Raw genomic sequence first — 8,921 nt, forward strand, 5'->3', positions numbered from 1 at the left:
TCCTATATGAAAAAGAAAAGGATGGGACAGATACAGCAATCTCTGGCTTATAACTTCTGAAATTCTGTTAAACAAGCATTCAAAAGCCTGCCTATCCTGGAGGTGGAAGAGATTCCTTGGTTTTCCCTGATTCTTCTTTTGGAAAGGCACTTCTTTTATCACTGTTCATGGCCCTTGGATCTTCTGGGAGGTCCTTTCTTGCCCATTATGCTTTATGCTCACATCAGAAACAGACTTTGACGATGATGCCTTTTTTTGGAAGTGTATGTGGCACTCATTGTCCCTTCCTTCTCAAGTGTTATATTAAGGCTTTTCCAAGCCAGGCTTTTAAAAACCAGCCTCATGATTTCTTTGGCAATTCCACCAACATTTTGATAGTTTTTGATCTATTTGATTTTAGAAAGTTGTATGCTGGTCACCAGTCACATAGATTTTTTTCCTAGACATAATTATTATGGTTTCCTTGTTTATTTCTTCACTCTTTTATCTCTCTACTTAAATGTGCCTCCTCTGAGTTGTGGCTTATTGGGAAGCTGGTATCTTTCTTCTGATTTCTGTTGCAAAGCTGAGTCACTTAGCAGAAAAAGCTCACTGGACTTTGTTCCTCAAAGTGTTAAAAAAAAATCTGTCTTACTATTTGGGTAAAGAAAAGCCAGATTTTTCAAACCCTATAAAGTCCTTGGACTTTGGGCTTTTTCTATTCTCTTCTGTTATTGCTTGAAAAACAGGCAAATTCTTGCCCGAACTCCTGTCTTTCATGTCGTACGTTGCTGAAGGCAGGGTAATAGTAACCAATATACTTGATCTCTCTGACACTTTCTGAACACTTCCTCTAGGGCTATAGACTCAGTAAGCTGTGGCCTGTCTTCAAGTTATCACAGATGACAGTTTTATCAAATGTTTTGCCTGGCATTACAGGGGTCTACAGCCTTCTAGCCTGTCTTGTTTGTTCACTTAGATGCCATCTCAACTCTGCATATTTTAGTTTTGCTATAATACTGTCCTATATTGGGGTAATAGGTTCTATGTAAGTTAAAATATGAAATAGCTGTTGTGATAAATTCTCAAATCATAATGGCTTAATACAGTAAAAGCTTATACCTTGCTTACCCAAAATCTAGTGTGATATTCAGCAGACAGCCTTCTATACAGTTATTTAGGGAATGAAGTTTTTTCAGTTTTGTGTCATCAAAATTTATACTGGATCCTTTGCATCTGAGTGGCTAAAAGGGGAAAACAAGATATTTACTTATAGGAAGTTTTGACGAAACACATCACTCTCATCCACATTTTAATGGCTAGAATTCAGTCACATGGTCATTCTTCATTGAAAGGGACGCTGATGAGTGTGGTCTAGCTGTGTGTCCAGAAGGAAAAGGAAACTGATTTTGGTGAACATGTAGCAGTAGCTGCCACATCTTTTGTTTTAGCCTCTTTAGAGACTAAACTTTCAGTCTCCTGCCAGGGTTGGAGAAGGGCAGTTTTCTGCCTGTTCTGAGTGGAGTTGAGATTTAGGATCTAACTGGTTCTTAAATAGGTTCTCAACCAATCTAACCAGTCTACCAACTAACCTTCAGTCTTTGCTCTAGTCTCCTATTCTTCCAGAGGTATGTTTGATATTGCAATTCCAATTCTTTGGGGGTTTTGCGTGTAAATTTGTTTGTCTTGACTTTCCACAATGATGATTTAGGTTTTACTTTCCTCAGGTCTGATAGATGATTTGCAAAACATCCATCTGTTTTTTAATTTCCCAAATTTTGTTGCTACTGTGCACTCTTCTGTTTTCTCTGTCACTGTGGGTTTGTGACTTACAAAAAATTCCCTGTGAAATCATTTTAGTAAGCCTTTAGGAAAGAAAAGGGGTTACTACATATGTTTCATCCAATGTCTTTTTCCCCTTGGTACTTCTCATAATTTTCTTGGAATAACTTTTCATCTTTAGAGGAAATGTTTGAATATATTTTGATATATTAGTAGCAGCATGGATGTGCATCCAATAAAAAGAATGTAAGCTCCTTTCTATGTGACTTAAAGGTATGTCCAATGTATTGTGTTAAGAAAATAGAGCTGGACAGTAGTTAGATTGGTAAAAACAGATCTTATACAGGAATTATTGCAGTAGGAAAAAAGAGATTTTACTATGGAAATGAAATCAATTCCAAATTACAGCAGGGACAAGTGGGGATTTATAGCCAAGAAGCAGGATGGGGGCTGGTGGATAGAAAATTAGTAAGAGGTATTTTCTCTTAGGTAGACAGAAATTACTAAGAAGAAACATCAAGGATAAGGGGGATCCTGGCTAAACTGACTTGACAGGATTCTTCTAAAGCTGAGTGACGCAGGTCTGACAAAGATGGACACTGAAGACCAAGGCCAAAGTCTAGCTGAGAAGAGAGCTTAGAGAAACCTGACTAAGATGATTAGTCAAGGAAAGAGTGGTCAAGAAAAGAGTCTTTGTCAACTGTTAAATGACTTAATAAACACGTGTGTATGGGTGTGTATGCACATGTGTGTGTGTAAAACATGACTATATGACTACAGGAAAGGATACACTCTAGCTGATTAACATTGGTTATCTGGCTGGGGAAAGGAGGCATGTGCTTGGGAGGAGAAAGTAGAGTAGAGGAAGGAGGCAAGTAAAAGAAAAGTAAACTATTTAAAGAAAGGAGTCTACAAAGATAGCATTTGTCATATCATTCCATTTGTTTAAAATTTACAATATGTACACATATGCATATACTATATGTCTAGAGACATGTTTGAAAGAGCGCTTAAGATACATTAATTTTGGTGTGGCAGATTAAAAATGGCCATGAATTTCTTGACACGCCTGCTATCAATAGGTGGGCAACTATGAACCTTTGTCTTGGATGTGGACGAGCTCTGTGACTGCTTTCAGCAACAGAATGTAGCAGAGGTGATGTTCCAGGTTTAGGCCTAAAAATAATGGCATCTTCCAATTCCAGGTTTAGGCCTAAAAAGAATGGCATCTTCCAATTTCTTCTTTTGGAACAATGGTTCTTGGAGCCCTGAGCCACCATGTAAGAAGTCTGACAGCCCCAGGCCCTAGAGGATGAAGTGACATGCAAAGAGAGAGGCCAAAGATCTAGACATGTGAGTGAAGAAGCCACCTTTGAAAAAAAATATTTCTAATGACATGCTTGAAAGGATGCTTAACAAAATGCTAATTGTATCATCTTTGACCTAGTGTTTTAGATGATTTACTTTCTTGCTCAGACTTGCAAAAGAGGTTATGTAGTGATGTAGTTGAAAGTATGGATACTGAAGCCAGACGACCTGGGTTCAAATACCATACCTGTCACTCATTAATCTGGGACAAGTTAACTAACCTTATGTGCCTTAATTTCCTTTTCTATGAAATGGGGATAATAATAGTACCTGCCTGATGAGATTGTTACGAAGATTAAATTAACTAATTCACATAAGGAACTTACAAGAGAGCCTAATAAATGTTAACTACCATTAGCAATAATGCATCATTCAAATCATTTTTTCTGAGCCTATGGAAAAAAAGACACCAAGGATGGCAATATGGATACACACTAGCCTTCACTCTTAAATTCTTCGTTAACGAGCTCTATATATAGACTTAAGGAAGTAGAGATAAAATCTCACACATAAGGAATTTTGAGGTTTATGATATTTCTTATGTATAAAGTACCAAATTGGCACCTACAAGATAGTAAAATATAGCTTAATTCTACTATATTTGGTAAATATTTAGACTAAATCAGGTAAGAGCCACAGTTCTAGGGGCTGCAAGAAGAAAATTAAGTAATCCCCACAAGTTGGATAACTTGTTGAGGATTATGACTGTGGCCAGCAATGCAAAGGAATTAAATGCCAATGTTCTTAAAGAAATGAGAAGAACATTAATTTCTGACATTTATGTGTCTGTAGGAAAACTATGGTGTTTAATGAGCTCTTTGGTTAGATCTCATCTCACCAAAGTTTTAACTCTGTTTATGGGGAAATATTTTTCCTATGAAATGGAACGTAAAACAATAAAGGTAATAAATGAGAAATAGAATTCCATCATTGCTTTATTTAAAATAAAGGATTATCTATAGATTAGTTTCCCTAAAACTGTGCCAATGCAAGTAAACTAAGTGGAAAAGAAATTCTCCTGATGATAGATACAGACCAATAAAACTTGCTGTGAATGTATTTTGGATTTGAATCATGCACACTGACTTTTTACTTTTATTTATTAGCTGTGCTGCAATCTTCATTCTGGCTATAGTAAAATGCCCAAACTTTGTGGTAATAAGATGCATATGACCCAGTTCTCAAAAATTATTAAACTCCAAACGGATCTTTCTCCATGATATTTTCATGTCAGAGGGTAAAACATGTTGTTTTATCTTCTTAAGTTTCATAAATGTGGATCTCAATGGGGAATGAAGGGAATATAAGAAATGAATATAATTTCCTCTTTCCTAGAGTAATGTCAAATAATGTCTTAATTCTTGGTCTCCATTTCATTCAAATGGGAAGTATATTTGAGTGTCTATTCTATGTAAACCATTCTGTAGAATTTAATGGAAAATTTAAAGATTCAAAAGGAGTTGAAGCCTCATTTTGAGGACAAATTATATATAACTATGATATAAGGCAATATGATGTAAGAGCCATATTAATTTATGTAGTACATATATTACGATCTAATTCTAAAAAGAGAATACCAGGAGTCAAAGAATGGAATAGAGGTAAAAATCCACAGTATTGTGGGATCCCAGAGAATGAAAATATTATATTAATTTTACCCGGAGAATCAGGTAAGGTATTTTAGCTGGGTCCTGAGGATAACCAGGATTTTGATTAATAGAGAAGAGAACATGTAAACAAAAGTGTGTAAATGTCTAATACAACCAGTCAATGGCATAGGATCTGTTTGGGCCACAATATATGAAGGTAGGCAACAAAGCCCCAACTGTATTAATCTGTGGTAATTCAGATGTTTGAATACTTGGCCCTGAGTTTTTAGGTACAGTCAGTGATTAGCCTAGATTAGCAGTCTCTAAATTATCTATTTAGAAAGCTAGTTCAATAACGTGTCTGGAGGTGTTCCAAAAAGAAAAAATGGTTCCATATTTAAAGAAGTTTTGGAAATCTTAGGCTAAAACAACCTAGACAAAAGCAGGACTTTTCAGAGCCTTTACTCTGCTAGTTAGTATATTGAGTTAATCTTTCAATGTGAATTTTGGCTATGATGTTTTAAGTGTTTTAAAAATATTGTTTAGTTTGTTCTAAATACCTGATTTTCATACTAGGTCTCTTTATTTAATGTCATTTAACTCATTCTTTTTTCTTCTTTTCTTTTTATCTTCATCTGTCCCTGTTTCTTTCCTTAATTTTTTTCTATTCCAATAAATTTTAAAATTATGATTTCAAGAACTCTGTGACCTCAAAGTCTGTGCTGATTATAGAAAATGAAGTACACCTCTTTAAGAAATTGATTCTTAAAATACTGATAAAAATAAGTATTTGCCACTGTTGATCTCAGATCTTACACTACCATCCTTCTAATGATGGCATATGGTTATTCTTATATTCTTATGTAAAAATAATTCCTTCTAATCAGGGGAGGATATCTTTATAGTTTTTCTCTATAAAGGACCAACCTGGAAAGCAGCTTCTGAGTAGTGAGAGGAAAAAACGGGACACTTGTCTGCCAGATCAGGTGAATCACTCTGCAGGTCAATGGGCGATATGTTTCCACCAGACTCCCTAAAATTATTTTTTTTGGTTGCTCTCAGGCTTGCTATATGCTTGCACTGAAAATCAAGCATTTTTCTCATTGTCATTAAAGTATGTAAGAGGTAGAGCTAGAATTAGAACCCAGGAATCTCTGATGTCAAAATCACTACATTTTATTGCCTGCTGCTGTGGCAATTTAGAACTACATAGAAAAATCACCAAAGAGAGGCTACCATTCTTTATGTCTATTCTGATAACCTATAAAATCTAAGAAACATGTTAGACTCTGATCCAGAGTTTTGAAATAATTTCTTTGTAGAGGGGGCAATTAGCATACAAACAATAGACAAGCAAACAGAAAACACACAAATAGAATAGAGAAGTGAAAAAAATGTAGCTTTTAAATATTGTAAATAAATGATATCTTTTGAGATCCAGTAATAGTGACATCACTATGCATATGAATGAGAGATAAAATCTCATTTTTACATTTGGATGAAATAAAAACCCTTTTGAGATTGACACATTCTGCAAAAAATTTAGGAGAATACATTGTTTATCGATTGTGGCAAATTTAAAGACTATTGGTAGAGAACGCTATATAATTTTGAAGACATTTTAAAGAAATAAATACTGTAAAAGTATAAGTATAAAACAAGAAAGATAAAAATAGAAACGAGTAACATTCCTTTGTGAGAGGAAGAGAACACATGATACAAAGTAGTGAAGCAATAAAAAGAAATCCTTAATCGGAGCACTGGGAGACATTAAATTTTCTTTTATACAAGTTCAGTGGAGACCAATCACTCTTAAGTACATGCCCCTCAGGCTGCATTGGGACTGGAGGTGTGAATAAGGAACTAGCTGACGTGTGGAATTGGTTTTTTAAAAATGTGAAAATGCTTGAGGTTGACATTTGTTAAAACCTATTCCACTAAAATGGTATAATTTTTAATAAATACACAAGAAACCAAAATGTCAAAAGACAAATCAATCTTCTCTTTTCAGATCTTTTGGAACTGTGCTATTCTCACCCATACTGTGACTCTTTCACTTGGAAATTAGTCACAACAAAAGGACAAGTCTCTCATTTTTGTCCCCATAAGGGAATAAGAGAATTGCTATTTAAATTGTTAAAAGTCCTTTTTAAAATGCTTTCTTTATAATAAAACAGCACTTTAATCTGAGGAACAATTCCTTTTCACATTTGTTACCTAATATACTGCACAGTTTCAACTGATCATCTTGATCACTTTAATTATTAAACATGGAATAAATTCCCCTTTTCTCCATTAGGCTATTTAACTTTAATTTTCATAATGTAATGGAGTAGGAAAGGTTAAGGGTTCCCCTCCTAAAACCCAAGTAGAAAATTTCATTCATCTTCTAGGCAAGAGTGGCTATAAAAAAGATCAAATTTCATAGGTGCTCAAGGAAATAGGTTCTAGGAGGCAGCAAAGGACCTAAGGCCCTTTGGAAAGGTTTTCCAGGAATTATTTTCCATCGTGACTCTTTATTTTCCTTCCCCTTCCCGTTGCTAAATACGAACCCTCCAACCCATGAGGGCTCATTTTCCTTCTGGGTTTTGAGGTGACAGAACTCTACTATTTTGCCTTGAAACATACCATGCATGAGAAGGAAGATTGAATGGTGGGAGAAGTAGATTGAAGCCAGTTGATAACGGTGTTTAGCTGTTACCTAAATTTTTGTGTGAGGAGAAGTCATCAGAGAGTTGGTGCTACCACAGAATCACATGTCTCTCTATACCTAAAGCCACAGATTTTTTTTTTTAAAAATAGTATGTTCAATAGGAAAAAAAAAAAGGGTTCTTTGTCACTGAAGAACTTCAGAGGTTCATACAGACCAGTAGTTCTCAAACAACTGTGCATGGGAATCACTTGCAGGGTTTGTTAGAACAAATTGCTAAACTTCAATCCCAGAACTGCTGATTCAGTAGGAACGGGGTGTGGGAAGAGACTGCATTTCTAACAAATTCCCAGGTGGCTCTTGCTGCTGGTCTGCGGAACACACTTTAAGAACCACCTTAGAGTTCTAGTAGGTGAGCTGCAACTCACTTGTGTGCCTCAAATGAGTTTCAAATGAACTGAAATAGGGACTACCTCATTTTGAGGGGTAGCAAGGGGATCACAGAGAGGCCAGAGCCAAAATCTTTTGCCTGCGGCCAAGATGAGCCTTGTCTGTTTATCCCTGTGTGCCATATTAATACTATTATTTTCTAAAGTGCCATGACATGATCAAGTTGGGGGTGCAATCAATTATAGAACTTCAAGGTTTCCGGTGATTTGATTGTATTGGGAAAAAACTCAGTAGGCACAACTTATTGTCTTTGAAATAGAATATTTAAAATGCTGTAAGGGATCCTCCAATTATTCCCCAAATGGTGACACTTTGTAAGAAGAAGAGAAAGGAATGAGAATATTTCTTGAGCAAGTTCTTTGTGGCAGGTGCTTTGTGGCTAAGTACTAAATAGGTCATCACGTTTAGTTCTCACCACAACCTATAGGTATTATTTTGTTCTTCTTCACATAACTGGGATTTAAAATACATAGTAATTGTCTCAAGGTCACGGAGCTGGTAAGTGTAACCAGAGTTAAACCCAGTTATCTCTGATTTGAGTTCTAAGCTCTATCACATTGTCTCAGGGATGAAATGCAAATGAAGGGGCCCTTTCCTTACATTATCTGAAATGGAATCAGTTTCAGAAACAGTTAAGCCAAGTGGAGGTTATATGTATGTTTTCAGTGAAGAGGCAACCAAGGAAAGTATGACTTTATTGGCTTACCCAACTCAGATACTTTAAGCTTGCAGGGGACTATTTAGTTAGAAGTTTTAAGCATGTGGTTACCATGTCTCTTCATGAGTGTTTGTGTTTCCCTTTGATGTTTAGTTGCAGTTGACACTTGTAGTGTTTCATAATTTCTGGCTATAGCATATAGGCACTATGAAGGACGAACTGGACAGCTAAAAAATCATAGGAGGATTTACTCAATAGTGGGTTTAAGGATCAGAGTTTTTGTGTATTTTCCTTTCTTCCACATCTCTTTGTGGAGACTATCCAGAGACCTTCGTCTAGAAACCCTCTCTCGTGGCCACTGTGGCCAGGCTTCTCTGTGATTTAGATTCTTCTACCATTTTACGTCTGCCACCTTGTTTTTATGCCACCTTAATTTCTAACTCAG

Source organism: Pongo pygmaeus, chromosome 6, assembly GCF_028885625.2.
Source record: "Pongo pygmaeus isolate AG05252 chromosome 6, NHGRI_mPonPyg2-v2.0_pri, whole genome shotgun sequence".
Classification (NCBI taxonomy): Eukaryota; Metazoa; Chordata; class Mammalia; order Primates; family Hominidae; genus Pongo; species Pongo pygmaeus.